This window comes from Rattus norvegicus, chromosome 15 (assembly GCF_036323735.1).
Source record: "Rattus norvegicus strain BN/NHsdMcwi chromosome 15, GRCr8, whole genome shotgun sequence".
Classification (NCBI taxonomy): domain Eukaryota; kingdom Metazoa; phylum Chordata; class Mammalia; order Rodentia; family Muridae; genus Rattus; species Rattus norvegicus.
In genome coordinates, this window is record NC_086033.1 from 23,809,822 (window position 1) to 23,830,830 (window position 21,009).

Consider the following 21,009-nt stretch of genomic DNA (forward strand, 5'->3'; position numbering starts at 1 on the left):
CAGAAGTCAGAAAGGCGCATTGCACTGGAGGACCCTTACCCTGGGTGATGAATGATAGAGAGAGAGCTGTCGGTCTTCCTTACCTTCCTATCTCTGAGTTGCACTCAGAGCCCTGGTTTCTCACCACAAGCGAGAACAGGAGGGCGGGCCCCTTTCAGGTTCCCGTGGATTGCCTGCATACTACTCTATGTTTAGAAGTTGCTCTGTAACTGCTCCATTAATGGACAGTTTGTCCTCAGTCAGAGGCCTAGCCTGCCTCTAACTAGCCCTGTGACCTTGGCTACTTCACCTTGGTAATCTTACTTTAAGGAAAGGAGAGGACACGGAGCAAGCCAAAACCTTACAGTCTTCTATCCCGCTTTCATGGTTCTGAAATGTTATGTACCAAACTGTTTTGGTGGGTTGTTTTGTGAAACAAATAAAAGTAATGTTAAAGATGTTGATGTTGTTGTTGGAATAACTATGGTAAAGTCTTAATGGTGTGTGAAGGTATAACTCCTCCTTATCAGTTCAAGCATTATCATCAAGATAACCAAACCTGATTGTTTCGAGCTATGGGAGGATGCTGCTCTTGATTGATTTGGGGGAATCCAACTCATCAGGAGACAGGGGGTTGGCATCAATCAAAATCCCAAGCCAGGGAGTGGGAAAACTAAATAAGAAACATTGACGCACACACGTGCAACAAACACGCCTTCTGCCTTGTGTGGGCAGACAGAGTAGCTTCTGAGGGACAGAGATGCACATGTACTGAAACACTTTGCATTGTGACTTCAGGCTTCCACCTAACAGGGTTCTAGAAGCCTCCATCTGCCCCCATTTTGAGCTCCACATCCACCTTTGGTTCACTCACTGCGTTCTGCAGCCTTAAAGCCAAGTTTGGGGAAGGAAGAAGACTGAACTTGAACTGGGAACCCCAAGAAAGGATACAGTCCCCCTCAGCAGCAACCATGAGGAAGTTACCCTTTGCCCAGTTGGAGAGGTGAGAGAACAGCAAGCAGGCTCAAGGGGGGGCGCAGCTCTCCAGAGTCAGTACATGTCTCCAAAGGAGAAACAATAGGGACAGACCAGAATACACATTGCAGGTGTTGTTGTTGTTGTTTGTTTGTTTGTTTGTTTTGTTTTGTTTTGTTTTACCCAGAATGCAGTGCAATGTCTTTGTAGCCTGCTTTAGATCTAAAAGCCAAGATGGAGCTCAATACACCTAACGGTAGCCACTTTCAAGCTCTAAATGGCTCTTCCTCTTCTAGCAGGCTGTGAGTAAAGAGGTGGAGCAATGCTAAGCCAAGGAAACAGTTACGGGTGTCTGTTGAGGGGCTCACGGCCAGGTACTGGGTTTAAGAGCTCAATATGTATTGACTTTTTAATATGCAAGGCAACTCTCTGTTGTAGAAACTTTCTTCTGGATTAGGAAACTGAAGCACAAAATAAATAACTCATTCGAGACCTCAGGCTGTACAGTGGGGCCAGGATCTCTACCCAAGATAAAGGATTCAACAATACACACCTTAGCTACATGATCAAATGACTCCCAGCCTGCAGCCAAGGCATCTAACACATCAAATATTTACACACAGATCACTGGGCGTACGCCCTTGAGCAGGCTGACATAGTAAAGATTAGTCAGTCACAATAGCTCCCACCTTATACGATTTATACGATTTTCCTTCCTTCTTTTCCCTCTAACTTTTCCGTCTTTATGAGACAATTTAACTGTGGCCCAAGCTAACCTGGAACCATGAAGCCCAGGCTAGCCTAGAATCTGCAATCCTCCTGCCTCAATCTTGAACCACCACACTTGGCTCCCCTTTTAGTTTTAGGAATAACAGAAATGCAGAGGAAAATAGGGAGAACATTGATATAGGATCATGGATCAGTTCTGGAATGAGATGGGATGATTTCTGACTGAGGAAAACTTTTATCCTTTCCATGACTGATGTTTGGGGGGTCTTAATAAACAGGAGCCAGGCAGGCCTGAGATGTGGGGTACAATTCTGTTAGCTCTGTAATTTGTGAGTCTTAGACATCTGAGTCTTATCTAACGCTCGCAGCTCCAGAAAAGCTCGGGTTCTTCCTTGAAAATGCAGGGGTGCTCCCTTTCTGAAGAGCTGCTAAAAATAGGCATGCCCTAGCTCGCCCAGCCCGGTTTCTTCTGAGCAAATCTGCTAGTGTGGGACCTAAACATCTGACGTTCGCTCAGTTCCCTGGGTGATGGGCAGATGTAGCCAGGATTAAAACATGATGTCTGACACCAACGCTGTCATTGTTTTCTTCTAACGGATCTGGGCATCTATATTGTTCAATCACTGGGTCAGGAGAGAGACCATTTCACATGGTCTTTGGGGGGTAGTTTGTGTCCAGAACGCAGATGCATTGGAAGTTAAATGCTTAGGTGTGTGTGCACCCACACGTATATGACTCTGAGGGAGATGTCCGTGTTAAGCACCGTGCCATTCTGGGCTGGCAGATGCTGGCACAGGGGATCTTTCAGTTTCTGCTCAGCTGTTTTCTGGACCTGAAAACACTGTGCTTTTCATTCTCTCAAACCTGACAGAAGGAAGTTAACTGTAATCCCTAAGATGTTCTAATTTGATTTTAGTCTGTGGTGGAGACTGTGTAAGAGCATTGTTCGGAGCAGAGCTGAGGGCTGAAAGCACCTCTCAGTGCGAGCTGTGAAAGAGCTGGAGAGGAGGCGGGAACAAAGTGTTTGCTTTAAAAATACATGGCCTGAGAATGTTCTGTCTCTGAATTAGGACAGGTCCGTGGTTCTCTTAGAAACGGGGGGTGTAGCAGACAGAGGACAATATTAGCACAATGAGTCAGGAGCGTAGGCAACAGCACAGGGATGCTACAAGTATGCAAATATCAGCAACACTTCTAACCCCAAACACTGCATAAGTGAGACCCAGTGTACACTAGGAAGAAAACAAACAAGGAATCATGGCAAAGGGAAACAGAGGGAATATAACCTTAGAACGATCAGGAAAGACCCAAATACAGGGCAACCTAAGCCTGAAACAAACAGAACCTCTAATTTATAGTATTTGCCAATCTTTCTGGTTTAAACCTTTCCTGGGTTTTACTTTAAATTTTGCATGCATGTGATACTGGGGCTTGGTCCATTATGGATCCTGGGCTTGCCAGGCAAACATTCTGTGATTAGGCTACATGCTCAGCCCTGGGTTTTTAAATCAAGAAAACACTCATTAGATTTTCTAAATCAGCAGGGAGGCACAGTGGCCAGGGTTGTGACAGTGACCATCTTACTGGTCAAGTTTAGGGGAAGAATCAGTGATTAATAATTCTATTTTAAGAAGAGAAGGAAAATGAAAGGCTCCAAACGCTACAGTCTGTGCACAGAAGCATCCTGCTGCTGTGTTCTTGTAGAAGAGGCCGCATCCTTATGTGTAAGAATGTAACTATAGAAACATTGCAAGTGTGACAAGGCTCAGACTTCTTTGGGCCAGTGGCCTTTATTTGGAACTACAAAACAAAACAAGGGCAAACCCAGCTCCCATTTCTTACTAAAATTATTTGAAGAGAAACCTAATTCGTAATTTTGTTTCACACTGCTGTTTGGTGACAAGGTGTTGCACAATCCACTGCTCAAAGCAAACACGGCGGTCTTTACCTAGTCCATGTCAGTTCACTAACAGTTCCTGCAGGAACAGGGAGGGCGGTCTTCTAAAGTTTCTAAGTTTAATCTCTCCTAAGTGTAACTGCGACAGTGGTCGATGCTCTGTCACAGCAGTGAAGACCGTTCACTCACTCGCTCTTTAAATGTGTACAGTGCACTGTCACAGTCCCAGCCTTGCCATCCTAGAGATATGACAGAGAACAAGACAGGAGCAGCCACTCCATACGTTCACTTAAAATCAGGAGAGTGAGAGGCTGGCAAACCAGTGGTTACCAGTCATAGCATCATAGGTTAACCAATGGTTACCAGTCCTAGCATCATAGGTTAACCAATGGTTACCAGTCCTAGCATCATAGGTTAACCAATGGTTACCAGTCCTAGCATCATAGGTTCCACACCTGGACCCAAAGTTCTGTGCTCTGAAAATGGACTCAAGCACAACTTCTGAGCCCAGGCATGCTTCTCAAAAGTTTCAGAATTCCCGAACATTTAATATTTGAAAATTTTGGATTAGGGTTGTCCCCCATTGGCTTCCTGTTGCCGTGACAAAACCCTAGCACCAAAAACAACTCAGAGAGGAAAGGGTTTATCTGCTTTACAGTTCCATATCATCAACACACACACACACACACACACACACACATAGAGTCACTCACACACACAGAATCACTCACAGACACACACACTCACTCACACACATATACTTAGAGACACACACACTCACTCACACACACTCACTCACACACACACAGTCACTCACAGACACATACACTCACACACACACTCAGAGACACACACTCACTCACACACACACTCACACACACTCACACACATAGACACACACAGACACACACACTCACACACACAGACACACTCACACACACAGAGTCACTCACAGACACACACACTCACACACACACTCAGAGACACACACTCACTCACACACACACTCACTCACACACATAGACACACACAGACACACACTCACTCACACACACAGACACACTCACACACACAGAGTCACTCACAGACACACACTCAGACACACACACATTCACACACACACTCAGACACACACACTCAGACACACAGACACACACTCAGACACACACACACTCACACACACTCACTCACACACACTCAGACACACACACTCACTCACACACAGATACACACTCAGACACACACACTCAGACACACACAGACACACACAGACACATACTCACACAAACAGACACACACACTCAGTCACACACATACACTCACTCACACACACTCAGACACACACACTCACACACACAGACACACACTCAGATACACACATATACACACATACACTCAGACACACACACACACACACACACACACACACACACCTCACTGAAGGAAGCCAGGGCAAGAACTCCGGACACGAACTGAAGCAGAGACTGTAGATGGATGCTGCTTACTGGTTCACTCTCCATATCTCCCTCAGCCTGCTTTATTACACCACCTAGGACGCAGAGGAAGCACCATCTCCAGTGGTTGGGCCCTCTCACACTAATCATTAACAATAAAAAATTCTCTACAGACTTGCTTACAGTCAATCCAATAGTGATAATATTGAAGCTTCTTCCTAGACGACTCAAGCTTGTTTTACATTGACAAAAAAACTAACCATCACAGCCATGCTCAACTGTGCCGATATCAGCAACACTTATAACTCCAAACACTGCATACGTGATACCCAGCCTAGACTAGGAAGAAAACAGAAGTGGGATCAGGACAAGCCCCAAATACAGGTCAATCTAAGCTGGGACGATGAGGAATCAGTTAAGCCAGACACCGGAGAAGGGAGTATGGGGCTTCAGAGCCTTGGAGTTCAGGGAACAGCTCCTTTCTAGGATGTAATGCAAGAAAGAGTTTGTTGTGTTGGGATCTAAAAATAAGGCCGATAAGTGTATGAAGTCAGAAAGTAGATAAATGGTTGTCTTGGCAAGTGAGGGGAATCGCTAATGGGCACAGGATGGGGGAGTGATAAAACGTTCTAAAACAGGTTACGATGATGGTCAAAGCACTCTCTGAACTCTAAACGTCATCAAGGTATATACTTTAAATGCATGCTCAGTATGACATGTGAATGATAACTCAATAAGGTTGTTCTCAAAGCACCGTCATTTATGGAACCTGGTGAGTGTCAGAAGCCAGAGAATGGATGAAGCTGGAATCCTCAGGCAGTCCTAGGGCTCCTGGGACCAAAGCTGGATTTGAGGAGCCACCCCGATCACACAGCACTGAACGGATTTGGGGTGAGAAAGCGAAAGAAGGAGAGATACTAACTGGAAGGTATTGCGACAGTCCAGGTAGGCTGTGATGACCATGTGGTAGGACAGGTGTGGAGAAGGACAGTGCCAGCTTATTTCCCTCAGTCGTGACAAAAGTCCCTCACCATCAAAGCAACTTCCTGGCGAAAGGGTTTATTGTTACAGCTCCAAGTTACAGCCCATCCTGGCAGGGAAGCCAAGGCAGCCAGGGCTTGATGGAGTCCATCTCATCCTTCTCCTGATGGATTTGTTGACGCCCACGAACCCCAGCAGCTCTTGCTATAAGAGGGATAAATAGGTGACTACACTTTTCCCCTGTCCTCGTGAACCCATGGCTTGCCCATCACCTACATTGCCATCCCACCAGCTGAAGTATGGCGGGCTAACTTCTCCTGCAGTAACTACCGTATTTCTCTCCTGAGCTACTCAACCCCTGCACTTGGAAAAGTTTTCCTAGCTGCAGGTACACAATAGCTGTGGCCATGTAGTGACCGCAGGGGCAAGGAACTCACAGCACATCCCAGTCGTGCAGGCAGCTCCCAGCCTCGACATCTTGCTGTCTCCTCAGCTGTCCATTTGGGTGCCAGAGTCTTGCCTCATGTCCCTGGCCACACCTCCATTTCTCATCTGTCTCTCGATATAGTGGGGAACATTGAGATACTGGTTTTTAGAGCCAGACTTTGGAAGCAGAAAGAAGACTCCTTGCTTTATTGACCAAGACTCTTATCTGAACTTCAGTGTCACAAAGAACTTCCCAAAAGAAAGATGGGCATAAATATAATTAGCACAGGGTGCAAAGCCGGACATCTTTCATTGTTTATTCAGTAAATGTTCATCGTCATCTGCCCTAGGTGATCAGGCTATGATGAAATGCACGGAGCTCTCCCAATGGACACTATATGCTTTCCCCTAGCTCTGAAGAGCGTGTGATACGGGGTGGTGACATGGCTCAGTGAGTAATCGTGCTTGCCACACAAGCCTGACTATCTGAATTCCATCTCTAGAACCCACACAAAAGTGGACGGAGAGAACCTATCGCAGAAAGTCGTCCTCTGACCTCCACATGCTCTCTGGCAATCACAAACACAGATGGCGCATGCACAGCAATCAGGAAACAAAAATTGTGAATAGCTGGAAAATGTGATACAGCACACACATGGAGATGCACACAGATCCTAAATGCACGTGATGTGTGTGTGCATGTATAGCAACATACACACCACCCAGGCAAATTCCCAAAGCCACAATCAGCGCCATGCCCATTTCACACCTGCCTATACAGTGAGAGTAAGCCCTCTCCTCACTTCTTTCCCTCAGACTAGTTTGGCCTCTTCAATTCCTATAAACGAAATTATTTGTACCCTTGTGAGTTGCTTTTTTTTGTAGGTAGCCTCTTTTACAAACAAGTAAATAGTTAAATAAATAAATAAATAAATAAATAAATAAATAAATAAATAAATAAATTTTGTGAGGAAGCTTTTCATACTGCTGCACCTGCTGCTGTTGGCTTTTTCTTTTAACCATTATATAATTTATTTTTGTAGCATTGGAGACTGAAACCAGGGCCTTCCACGTGAGCTACCGCCACCCAAACAATTCGTCGTCTGATATTTCACTAAATGAACACATATTACTTGTCCATCCATTTCACTTTTGACTAATAGTGAATTGTTTCTAATTTAAGCTTTCGAAAATGAAATTCGATGTGAACATTTTTATGCGCCCACGCCTCCGATAATATTTAAGCGAGGCTTGCCTGGCAGCGTGGAAGCTTTGATAACCTTGGGACACACTGACATATGGCTTTCCAGAGCGGCTGTAACAATTTACATATCCATCGGAAACATATCCAGATTCCATTTGCCAGCCGAAACATGTTGCCGTGGCGTGTTAAAGGCTATGTACAAGTAAAACCTGGAGGGAACGGATTAACTCTAAACAACGAGTTTATATATGTATCTCTCTCTATCTTTTCAAACCATTTCATAGTCTACATACTCAGAAGTAATTTGACTACCATTTAAAAGGGAAAAAAAAATCTTTATTGAGTGTTTGCGCTGTACCCAGCGCCCCATCAGGGGGCAGGGAGGGGGAGGCGGAAGAGTAAGCCAGTAGGTAAGCAGGCTGTCAATCAACAGGAAAGCACCTCCTCCGGAAGTGCAGCCTCATTCGCCCACCATAAGTGATTGTGCTTATTACAGCCTCTGTTAGTCACAGTTAAACCTAATCTTAATGGATACAGAATTGTTTTGATTTAGAAGAGTTTTCTTGACAAATTGAAATTTACAAACCAATTACCAGGTGATTACCATCGCACGTGACGGGAGCTGCTACGTTCACTCTTAACAACTGCGTTTTAAATCATGAGACTAACTTCATACTTCGAAACTGCATGAAGATATTACCGCGAAGACTGATAAATTCTCTTTGAAAGTTTTGCCCTCCCCCGTCTCTTTTCCACTACGGCTTCCGATATACACACTGTGAAATGTGGGCATCATTTCATCGATCTTGGGGAGACGTTTCTAAGCATCCTTGAATCCCCATACAACACACACACACACACACACACACACACACACACACACACACACACACACTTTCGTTGAAAACATATGATCCTAGTAGGCATGCTCTCCTGCAACTTGGTGGTGGTGATGATGATGATGGTGATGGTGATGATGATGATGGTGATTTTTTATTCCGTAGTACGAATTCTGTCTGGGCTGGGGTATATTTTTCAGACAACTTGAAGCATTTGGTAAGCATGAATAAACTAAACCCCTTTAACCACTTGTCCCTGTCCTCTCCCTCCAGTGAATCTCACCACACAGCCAAGACTGGTTTCTAACTCATAACCCTCCAGCCTCAACTCCCCACATGCTGGGATTGCAAGCCTGTGCCACACACCTATGTCAGTCGTCCCCAGATACATCCTCAGGTTGTTTCCAGTTCTCATAAATGGTGCTTTGAACAAGGCCTCTGTGGTCAGATCATTTTACCATACGGACTTCCAGAAGTGAGTCTGCAGGCACTGGACTTTCTGAAGAGGACTTCTGTCGTTTTTTAATGGTTGGAAGCTCCATAGCCACTCTTTATTTCACCTCCACAGAGCAGATACAAGATCGCAGAACTACATGGACAGACGGAGCCAGTGGAAAGACTCGGTGCCCATTCAGCCTTAAAAGGCTGGACAGGACACGCTCTGTGAAGAGAGATACCCCGAGAGTCCTGGAAAGGACAGAGCCTGTGGCCACATCTGACTTTGTGTCCACTTGAGGAGAACCCTCCACCACTCCAGCTGTCTCCTTCAGCCATCGAGTGTTCTTTGTGGCTGATTTCTTACTAGGCTGGATTCAGGAAATTACCCCAGAGACAATTATGCACTCCTGCCACTTGTTTTGCAATTCATATATCATAATCTGATTTTAAACAAACAAAGGAAACAGGGTCTGGCTATGCAGCCCCACCATGCTGGGCATATTATATCTGGTGTTAACAGGGCGAGCATTGTGAATGATCAGTTTAAGAGTGCCTCATGACTCTGGAGTCGGTGCATACCGTCACATTAGCTCATGATTTCCCAAGAACATCCAAAGAAACCTCCCAGGCCTGTTAATAGAGCAGGAGACTGCATCTATTAAGGCCTATCTTGGGAAGGAGCCAGAGCTCCCTAAGCAAACAAGCCCTGCTTCCTCTTCATTTGCAGCTGACCGTTCCCTTGCCTTTCCCATCTATTTCTCCAGACCCTGGAATAGGTTACCTCCTCCTCAGCGTATGGTTGCTCAGCAGAAAACAGTGAGTTATTAACCAGGCTCGCGGCCCTCAAACTCTGGACCAGAAGTTCTCGACCTTTCTCTGATCCATGGCTTCATTTGGCAGCTTTTGGAAACCCGTAGACCTCTTCTCGGAATAACATTTTGAAATACTTGTCATAAATATGTGGTATCACAGATGAACCAATATCCAAATAGAGTTATTAAAATATTAAAAATGAATGTGTGGTGTGATACATATGCTTTCTTGTCCACATTAAATAAAAACATTTAGCAGAAGATCTAATAGTTAGCATCATTTTGAAGAAGTAATAAGGGGGAATAGTATTTTAAGATGCTTGCAATGATCAGGGCCTAATATGAGCTGTGATTTCTATATGTCTGTGATTTCCATAGGTCTGTGATTTCTATATGTCTGTCTATGATTTCCATAGCAGGTAAGCCCAGGCTGTTACCACACTCCTGTGCTCTGCTGCCCATCCCCATAAAGGAAGCTCAGAATTTGAGTTTGAAGAGAAAAATATGCTTTCTCCCCTGTTTTTTTTTTTTTTTTTTTTAGTTCTTTTTTCCGGAGCTGGGGATCGAACCCAGGGCCTTGCGCTTCCTAGGCAAGCGCTCTACCTCTGAGCTAAATCCCCAACCCCCTTTCCCCTGTTTTTTAAAGACCTTGGTCTATACTTTAAGAACCCCTGAATGAAGACCAAGAGAGCCAGGCTTTGTAGCGCCTGGGAGGTGGAGGCAGCTGGATGGAGACCAAGGCCAGCTTGGGCTATGGGCGATCCTGCCTTAAATCAGTGACAATCAGAAGAGCAAACCCAAGGATCCTTAGATGTCTCAGGAGCAACGCGAGAAGCAATCAGAGAGTAAGACAATGTCTGCAAACACTGAACCAAAGTTATTTTCAACCTAGGATTTTACGATTATACATTGCGCAACCGGTAAACTATGATTTACTGCACGGCTGACTTGGGAATAGTTTTTACATAGTCATAGCCTTTTGTGCACACAGCCCCGAATGCTGAACAAAACTTAATGCAACAGTTTGGTGACCATAACGTCAGGAAACAAATATTATCTTATCATTTATATTAACATAACACCAATAGAAAGCATTCTAGGCATTTGCTTGCACAGTCCCTTCTCCGTCTGCTGGATCTCCCACCCTGCTGTTCCATGAGCAGCCTTAATTCATAGTGCATGAATTATCCATTCCCCACATTCAGAGAAGTACTCCCTCTTCCTCTGCACCCCTCCTGAGCCCTCTCCTCTCTACACTGCTGTTCTGTCCATTTGGTTGTGCCCGTGTAGACCTCACCCCTTCCCTCAGACCTCTGGACTGTTGTGGCAGTGATGGTTTCAACACGGCAATATGTTCACAGCGTCCATACGCTTGGAGTCTTCTATGACATCCAAATAGATCTCGGCCTTCCTGATGTGGCACCGGAGACCTTCTGAGGTCTGGCTCTACCTCATTAACGCCTCTGTCACGGAGTTTCCTTGAGAGCATTCCAGGACCCAAGCAAAGGAAAAACTCCATTTCTCCAGTTCAGGAAGCCTAACCCACTCCACTCTGTTCCCCAAGTCAGTACCCACTGAACTTGACTTGCATAGCAAGACTATTATATATGTAGTATACAATAATATATATATTCTGTCCCCCTAGATGATTCTAGAAACTATGACCAATACACCAACAGTGACTTACAGCCTTCATCTGCAGCAGCTCAGGTAAAAACTTACAAACACACACGTAAATTACTTTTTAAAAGCACCTGCTCACACACACAGCTGTTCATCCTCACCCACTGCCTTGTTTTGCAACCAGCCACTCAGCAGGACTGATTTACCCATGAAGTTACTAATGCTGCAGAACTTTACCCACATGGTGTGTAGTGGGGATTGGTAGCGACAGCAGTTTTCCAGAATTCTTCCAAATGCAGAAACGATTTTGACCTTTTTCCTTTATCCAGTTCTGTGGTTAGAAGACTCCATGGACCAGGAGAGATGCTAAGGAACTTTTATGATGGCCCTGGGGGCTCGTCCGGCATCATCACTGCGCATGTCCTGTATCACCCATGCCCCTGGCCACTGGACTCTGGTTTGGTCGTCAACTCTAAGTGAAGCAGCAGAGCAGGAATCACCAGCTCTGAGAGCATTCGGCGCTCTTGTTAGGAAGACCTTCGTTATGACAGACTTGAGAATCGCTGCCAGGTACAAGACAAATGTGATGGCACCAGAGTCATCCATCACATAAGAGTGAGAGAGTGACCTTTGCCATCCATTAGGACAAGACGGTAACCTTGGCGGTAGCTCCTTTGGAACGGTGTATCCATCCATGTCTGCCCTTTCAGATGGAATCATGGCATCCCTAGAAGCCATTTGGCTGGAGCGTCTGCTCCTATACGGATGATATTTTATACCATGCAGTCTCTCATTCCAAAGCCCATCGCTTCGTGCTGACCAGAGTCGTCATCTGTGAAACAGAAGAAAGTCTCCCACCAGAACTGACTATCTTTAGTGTGGTCTCCCCCTTTTTTTTTCTGGGTTCTTTTGTTTTTTACTTTTTATTTTTGGAAACACAAAGCAATCATCTCTTTGACTAATTAGTATTCCAAAAGCAAGCTCGGGAACAGGGCGAGGAATCCAGAAAGTCTTTAATTTGTAGGAATGTTTTGGTGTTGATGTAGCCAAGGCAGTTTAAACATATACTCGATCAGAAGCAAGAGACGAGTGGGAAGCGGCTACGTGGGCTCAAGAACTAATGGGCGGTGAAGAAAAGGCTGATCATAAAGAAAGATGGGGGGAGACAAGGAGGACTCGGGGGTAAGTGAGCATTTGCAGATGGCTGGGACCAAGGTACATTATGTGCACCTATGGACACATCACGAACTATTTAAAAAATGTTTGTCTTTGAAATTCTTATCCTACCCCCACTTTGTGTGCGTGCGTGCGTTCGTGCGTGCGTGCCTGTGTGTGTGTATGTATGTGTGTGCCTGTGTGTATGTATGTATGTGTGTGCACGTGTGTATGTGTGTATATGTGTGTGTGCACATGTGTGTGCCTGTGTGTGTATGTTGTATGTATGTATGTGTGTGCACGTGTGTGTATATGTGTGTGTGCACATGTGTGTGTGCATGTGTGTGTGCGCGTGTGTGTGTGCCTGTGTGTGTATGTATGTATGTATGTATGTGCACGTGTGTGTGTATGTGTGTGCACATGTGTGTGTATGTGTGTGTGCACGTGTCTGTGTGTGTGCGCGCGCGCGCGTGCAGAGACACACACGTGTGCAGATACCCATAAATACCAGAGGCCAGAAGTGCTGAGTCCCCCTGGAGCTGGAGCCACAGCTGCTTGTGATCCACAGCTGCTGGGAACTGAACTCCAGTTCCCTGTAGGAGCAGCGCACGCTCTTAGCCACCTCTCCCACCCTGAAACCCATATCTTATCATTAATATATACGAGTTAAAAAGAATCCTGGTGAGCAGACCTGGAAGCACCTAGTCTCTGCACCTGGTGTTCGGGGCTAAGGCCATGGTCTTGGCAAGAGTGGTCCCAGTGGACCCTGTCAACTGAGGCTCCTGTATCTCCCTCCATCTTCACAGTCGTTTACTTCCTCCTGCCAATATCTCTGAATTCCTCACTCCACCCAAAGAGCTGCTCGCCCTGGAGACAAAGCTAGGCCAGGAGGAAGCTAATATCCCTACCGGCCTGAATACTCTGAGACAGGGAGACGTGCTGAGCCGTAGGCTGAAGCTCTGTGGGACAAAGCTACCGCTAGAAGTCTGTGCAGAGAGGAGGTCGAGGGGCACCAGGTCTCAGGAGCCAGAGCCAAGCACTAAGAGCTTTGCCCAGAGCCACCAAGCCAAAGGGCGAAGAGAGGATCTCAAGTCACTAACTCCAAAGCTCTGGGACAGAAAGTCTTCTGAGAACAGGCTCAGATCCTACAGAGCAAGGGCTTTAATGGAGGAAGCTACTCTCTAGCTTTACCTACCTGGCATGTACAAACACAGGACACCAGTCCAGAGCTAAGGCCCCCAGTGTGTGTGTGTGTGTGTGTGTGTGTGTGTGTGTGTGTGTGTGTGTGTTCTGCATTGCACATCCCCCTACAGTGGTGGGGACCACCATTCTTTCGTCATAGACGAGTGACCTCCAAAAGGCGGGTGTGTCAAAGGTTTGATCCCTGTGGTAGAGGATTGTAAGACTACTTTCTCCTCTCTCTTATTTCCTGATATAAGTAGGTTTTTTCCACCATGTGCTCTTTGCCATGATATCCTGCCCTCTTAAGAGGCCTAATGTAACAGGCCCACTTGATCTTAAATGGAGAACTCAAGAACCATGAGTTAAAATAACCCCCTCTCTCTTTCTAAGTTAACTGTCTCTGGTTTTTATTCTAGTGACACAAATCTAATGCACACAGCTCTATATTATCTCTAACCAAGATGTCTCTTTATTGTATCTAACTGACGTGACTGTATTTCTCTGTATCCCTAGCATCTTCAAGTTGTCTCTCTCTGCTGGATCTTCACAGCATCCTGTAAACCTACTCTGTTCCCTCCAACCTCAGGGGAAAAATAGTTTCCCAACAGAGAAGAAACGGGGGAGGGGAGCAGGAAGAGAGGAGCAGGCAGAAGAAGAGGAAGTCGTTTTCTAGGGCAGTGCTTCTGAACCTTCCTAACACTGTGACCCTTAAAGACTGTGGTGACCCTCAACAATAAAATTATTTTGTTGCTACCTCATAACTGCAATTTTGCTACTGTTACAAACAGTATGTATGTATCTGTGTTCTCCTATGACCTTAGACAACCCCTGTGGAAGGGTCATTTGATCCCCAAAAGGGTCAAGACCCACAGGTTGTGAAACACTGGTCTAGCCAGCCTTAGCAATTAGGACCAGAAGGTTCTAACACAACAGCAATCCTGGAAGGGAGAATTCTGAAGAATGAGAAAGGCTTGCCTATGTCAGACTCATGTTAGCATCTTTCATGGTTCATCGATTGTGAAGCAGTTCATACACCATCACTGTGAAAGATGCCCACAGATCAAGGAGTTAAGACAAATGATTCACATCTCATGTCCAGGTGAGTACCTCCTTCTTATTTCATTTATCATCGAACGTGTCTCACAGTTATTGATTTGGGGGATGTTATGCTGCATCTGTCTATGTAAATGTGCTGGGGTGCGGGCTACAAGAAGCTGGTTCTGTGGTAAATCTGGCATTCCTTTCACTCCTGGGATGTTACCGTGCTTTGTTTGTTTGTTGGAGTTCTGTCTTGTTTTAGTTTTTTACATGACTTGGCCTATGAGTGGCATGGCCTTTGATCTCAGTGTTTCTCATTTGCCAAAGAACACTTAGGTACAAGAAACAAAGAGTGAGGTCTAACAAGATGACTCCATAGTCACAAGTCAGGGCTGCTCTTCACACGAGCCAGAACTGGTTCTCAGCGCCCATGTCACACTCATAACCTCCAGTAGCCCTAGATCTAGGGAACCCAGTGCTCTCTACATACATACATACATACATACATACATACATACATACATACATACACACACACATACATACATACACACATACACACATACACACACATACATACATACACACATACATACACACATACATATATACATACATACACACATACATATATATACATACATATACACATACATACACACACATATATACATATATACATACACACACATACATACACATACATATACACACACATACATACACACATATATACATACACACATACATATATACATACCTACATACACATACATATATACATACATATACATACATTTATACATACACACATATGCACATACACAGAGACAGACAGGCATAAAGACAGGTATAAAGACAGACACAGGAGGGAGAGGGAGAGAATAAATTTTTTAAAAATTTGAAAAATGTTTGATTTCCTGTTGCTCTGGTTTCTGGGACACACTTGCTTCTAGAGGGGTAAATAAGTCAAGTAGGAGATTAAGTAGAGAGAACTGATTACTAAAGAACGAAGGCAATTAGCCAAACCAGCTCTCTGTCTGTCTGTCTGTCTGTCTGTCTGTCTGTCTGTCTGTCTTAGACACACACACACACACACACACACACACACACACACACACACCAAAAAACAGCACAAAAACCAAGGATAAACTATGAAACAAACACCAAATCCAGCTGAGGTGTTGTACAGAAGCTCTCCTTCCACTGCAAGTTACTTGGAAATTCAGAGTTTTAAAGGTTTTTGTTTTGTTTTGTTTTGTTTTGTTTTGTTTTTTGTCGTCCTAGTTTTTAATTCCCAAGGTTTCTTGACTTTAGTGTTAACATTTTACCATCTTGCACATGAAAGTGGAGGCCATCCACATGCCTTGATTAAGTTCCAAGATCAAATACTTGAAAAGTAAAGGTGACCTTACATGTGGGCGGGTCTTACCCCCCCCCCACAGTAAAGCTATGACCAGAGTGTGAAATACATGGGGCGGGTTGCTCTTCGCCCTTAACCCCATACTCAAGGTCAACAGCAGCAGAGTTTCGCAGCCCTCAGTTCTGTGGTCCGCACGTTGGTCTTCAGGTCACCAATGTAGCAGGTAACATCGTAGCCATCAGCGACTGCTCACCGCCGCTAAGCAGTCTGTCAAATCAGATCCATGCTCTCACTAGGAATGATGGTGCTCCCGGGGACAGAAACTGTGGCTAACCTTCAACATGCATAGCCCGGCCGGAACAATGGGCTGCTGGAACCTGGGAATGGCTGTGTGGAGAATGAGTCTGACAATGGGAGCCTTTGGTACTGAGAAGCAGCTGAGCCTTTGTGTTCGGGAACAGAAGGAGCTGGGGAACAGAGCCCCCAGACCATGTGTTTCTCGACCTCTGACCTCCCGACGGCGTGTGCTATCAGTCAAGCTCCGCGGCTCATAGTCTGTCCCGAGCAGCCTCTGGCTTCACGAAGCAGAGCAGAGGGTCCCTCCGAGGGGATCATGGGAAAATTCCACTTGATATCAGGTCGGGAGGACAGCGTTGGTTGTCCTTCGATTCACTGCGCTTCTTCTGCAGTTAGCACAAAAGCGAATCAGAGCAGGGTGAGCCACGCATGCTGGGGCCACAGCCTTTTCCATCCCGCTTTTCCCAGCAGTTAGATGGGAGCAAGCCGCAGGCCTCTCAGATGGATGACGCAATCTCCATTCCAAGTTTAGCCTTCTAAGGCCGCTGGATGGTTTGGCAAGAGAGTCCCAGCCAGTGCTGTTAGAGACTGTTTTGCTCCTAACAAGTCTGAAGTAGAACACCCGAGGAAAATTTCCTCTCTTCTTCTAATCTGTCTACAGATGAGGTTCTGTGTCTCTCTCTGTCTGATCCAGTGAACTTTCGAGAGCATTTCTTACTGTCCAGTCTCTGTTTTTGACTGAAGCCAGACATTTTGGCTTCAGTGTCTCCTGATGGCCCTCACCCACATGTATTTTTAAGGTTTCATTCCACTGCTGGTTACCGGTGCCACAAATAGGAAGCTGGGTTTTATTGCTGCTGTGCTGTTGTTATTGTTGTTGTTTTTCCCTGTTGTGAAAAAAAAATGTTTGCATGCCGATTTTCAGAAATAGGTATTCTAAAAAACTGTCCATGGAACATTCTAGAAGGGACCCGAAGAATGAGAAAGGCTCGTCTAAGTCAGATTCATGTTAGCATCTGGCCTGTATTTAAACGATCACATTAGAGGAGAAGCCCGTGGGAATTCAGCTTAATTAACTAAAATATTTGCTGCTGATGTAAAGATGAAAGGGAGACAGAAAATAAATTTATGTTAAAAATGCATTTAACATATTATTGCCTCCTCCCTTGGATGCGAGAGCAAGCAAAGCAAGGAGAGAGCATCCACATTCTCTATATATAATTTATCACATTCCTCATCCAGTCGTTGAAAACCCATTCAGTATTTATAGTCAGTGTGGTCAGTGTGCTTATTTATAACGTGACGTATTTTCTAATTGTGTTTAAAGACATTTGCTCACTTTAATATTTAAAGCCTGGTTACAAAAAAAAAACCAAAAACAAACAAACAAACAAAAAAAACCCCAAAGCCCTAGTCTTTGTATTTTGTGTTTGAAGATCTTCCAAACGTTATCAACAATAAACTTGGAAACAATCTTATAAACATGTTTTGATTCTTCCTGCATCCGGGAAGCTGTGTAAGAGGATCCAAGGTGCAAAGCCCGCCGCCAGACAAGGAGAAGAGAACGCTGCTTCCCCTGGCCGTGGCTCTCTGCCTCCGATGCCCTACCCTCTCTGTACCGGCTGCTTTTCTCATTGCTGAGACACGCCCGACTGACAGGGACTGAAGGAAAGACGGTTTATTTTGGCTCCTGTCAGACTGTCAGTTGTGGCAACAGAAACAAAGCGCAGGACAACTGCTCCCATCGAGTCTGCCACCCGGAAGCAGAGAGTGATGAGCGGGTGCTGGTATCCATGTCTCTTGATCAGTTCAAATCACTAGCCTGTGAGACACTATCACCCACTTCGGGCCACGTCTTCCTACCTCTGAGCTAGTTGTGGTCCAGTTCAGGATATAGCTGTCTAATCTATTCAACAGGCTTCATTCGTCTGTCCTGTTTCTATGCTACTCATTCAACTTAAATCTTTTCAGCCTTCCATAGGGAAAGCACACCACTCCATAAGGTCTACGGCAATGCTTCTCAACCTTCCTAATGCCTTGACCTTTTGATACGGTTCCTCATGCTGTGGTGACCCTCCCCAGCCATAAAATTACTTTCGTTGCTATTTCATAACTATAATGTTGCTACTGTTAAGAATCGTAATGTAAACATCTGATATGCCCGATGATACAGTTTTCACCAGATGGTCCTGGTGAAAATGTTGTTTGTTGTGACCTACAGGTTAAGAACCACTCATCCGGGGTCCCTCTATGGCACTGAACCTTAAAGTCATAGGATACATGATAGTAAGTGCAGAAAGGGGGATCTGAGGGCTGAGACACTCCCCATGGAAGACCTAATGTTGGCCGAGGGTGCATGGGTCTGAAAGGCTCTCTGGAGGAAGTAGACTGTGGATGAGCTCACATCCTGCTACATGTTCTAGTACCTCCTCCCTTTATAATGTTTTCATGTGATAGTGAGGGTCAAACCGAGGGCTTGGCACACCCTAAAACTTATCTACACCCCTAGTTGAGAAGGTCAGCCAATCAGATCAGCCACAGCCTGAGCAAAAAACATGAGCTACTCATCCAGGGGAGAGGGAGAGGCAGTGGAAATAAGAAAAGAAGGAAAAGTTAAAGGCGAAGGCCAGGAGGCTGGACACAGCTCAGAGAAGAAGACCAGAGGAGGTTACGAGGAGATGGAGAACTATGAGGGACTGGAGGGGAAGCTCAATGCTCAGTAGCAGTAAAGCTTTGAAACAAACACACTTTATAGGAAAACACCCAATCAACAAACCCAAGGCACCAATTTTCTCTAGCTGAGCTTGTAGCTCCATTGGCAGCGTGCTTGCCTGCATAGCTGGGAGTGTTGCTGCTTCGCTCTGATCCCACATTCTAGAGGCAGAAGCCAGAGGATCACACGTTCAAAGTCATCTCTAGCTGTATGGCAAGGCCAGCCTGGGCTATCAAAACTCTCCCTCAAAAATAAACAACCTATTAACAAACACAATAGAGCAGTAGTTTTCAACCCGTGGGTCACAACCCCCTTGGGAAAGAATTGAACTACCTACCCTTTCGCAGGGGTCACCTAAGACCAGTGGAAAACACAGATGTTGACTTTATGATTTATAACTAGCAAAACTACAGTTATGAAGTAGCAAAAAAAATAACTTTATGGTTGAGGGTCACCCCCACGTGAGTAACTAGTAAAGTCTGACAGTATTAGGAAGGTTGAGAAGCTTTACCATGGAGTGTGGTTACTGTTATGAAATATAATGTGGCAGCAGTGAGAGTAAAGGGGGCAGCCAGGCCAAGGTGCTCCCCTGAGGAATCACACCACGGGACAGACCTGATATAAGGGAAGTTTATTGTAGGGGAAGGAGAGGGAGCAGGGACCTAGAAAAGAGGTAGAGATGGAGGAAGGGGAGACGGAGAAGTCAGAGAGAGAAAGAGAGGCTGGCCCGGAATATGTGGGAGCTAAGAGAGAGGGGGGCAGGAGGATGCTGGCAGAACTGAGAGCACAGAGTAGGAGGGCCATTGTGCTACAAAAGCTGACTTAGTGAGAGTGGTAGCTATCTGCTCAGAATGATGAAGAAGGCTGTTTGGGACAGAGAATGCAGAACAGGGAGTCAGTCCTGGAGAAGGGAAGAGGGAAGCTATAAAAGAAGCCATCCCCAAGACACGACAGCAGACTGTCACACCAGCAGCGCCACAGCTGCCTCCCTTAAGGGTTCTTGGCTGAGGAAGCAGTAGAGCAAATAGTTTGGATATCACTCTCCCAGAGAGACTTCTGATAAATTAAAAGCCACCTTGGCAGGAGGCAGCGCTCTGAAAGCACACGGTATAACAAAAGGCTCTTTGTAGCATAAACAGGGGCTTCAGGTAGGAGCTTCTGAGTGAGCTCAGGGAGGGACAGAAGCGCTCTGACTGGCATCTCAATTGCTCTCCTCATCGTGCACAGAGCAAAGTACGGTACAAAGAGCATGGCTGTGGGGCTCTGTTGGCCCAGAATGGCGTGTCTGGGTCTTCGTTCTCCTCAGAGTGTGCACATTGTAGTCATAGAATGGAGACAGGAGTGCCAAGCTCGGGAGCCTGAGAGAACCGGCTGGCCTAACAATCTATGTATGTGCATGTGCATGTGCATGTGTATGTGAATGTGTGTGTGCATGTGTGTGTATGTGCATGTGCATGTGTATGTGCATGTGCATGTGCATGTGTATGTGTATGTGCATGTGTATGTGTATGTGTATGTGTGTGTGCATGTGCATGTGTATATGCATGTGTCTGTGTATGTGTATGTGTATATATGTTCATGTGCATATGTATATGCACCTGACTGAACACTTTGAAAATCTCTAATTTTGAAGTGTGGGAAAGAGATGTTTACCATATTCATGGAGTTCTGCGGAGACCTCCACCAGAGATTTAAATTTGAATGTTGAAAAGTCGTGAAAGCAGAGAAAGGAATCAACAGAGACAATTTCCGTGTAAATGTAGAAAAATGTGAAAAAATGCAGGGCCAATCTGGAGTTCCCTGGCACTTTTTTTTTTTTTTTTTTGGTCCAATCTTTGCCACTTTTGTCCCTGTAGCATGCTCCCCTGAATGTTAGAAAAGAAGTTGACAGAGAGGGCATCGTA

The 21,009-nt window shown here is 45.4% G+C and overlaps 1 long non-coding RNA gene across 2 annotated transcripts; it reads left to right on the top strand.

Moving 5' to 3' along the window:
* Window positions 1-783: 783 nt before the first annotated feature.
* On the top strand, window positions 784-9,938 carry LOC134482091 (uncharacterized). Of its 2 annotated transcripts, none has more exons than XR_010058129.1 (2): window positions 784-982; window positions 9,687-9,938. It is a non-coding gene; the product is annotated as an uncharacterized LOC134482091 (long non-coding RNA). The 2 variants fall into 2 exon arrangements; XR_010058128.1 differs by having other exon boundaries at window positions 806-982; window positions 8,758-9,938.
* Window positions 9,939-21,009: the final 11,071 nt, after the last annotated feature.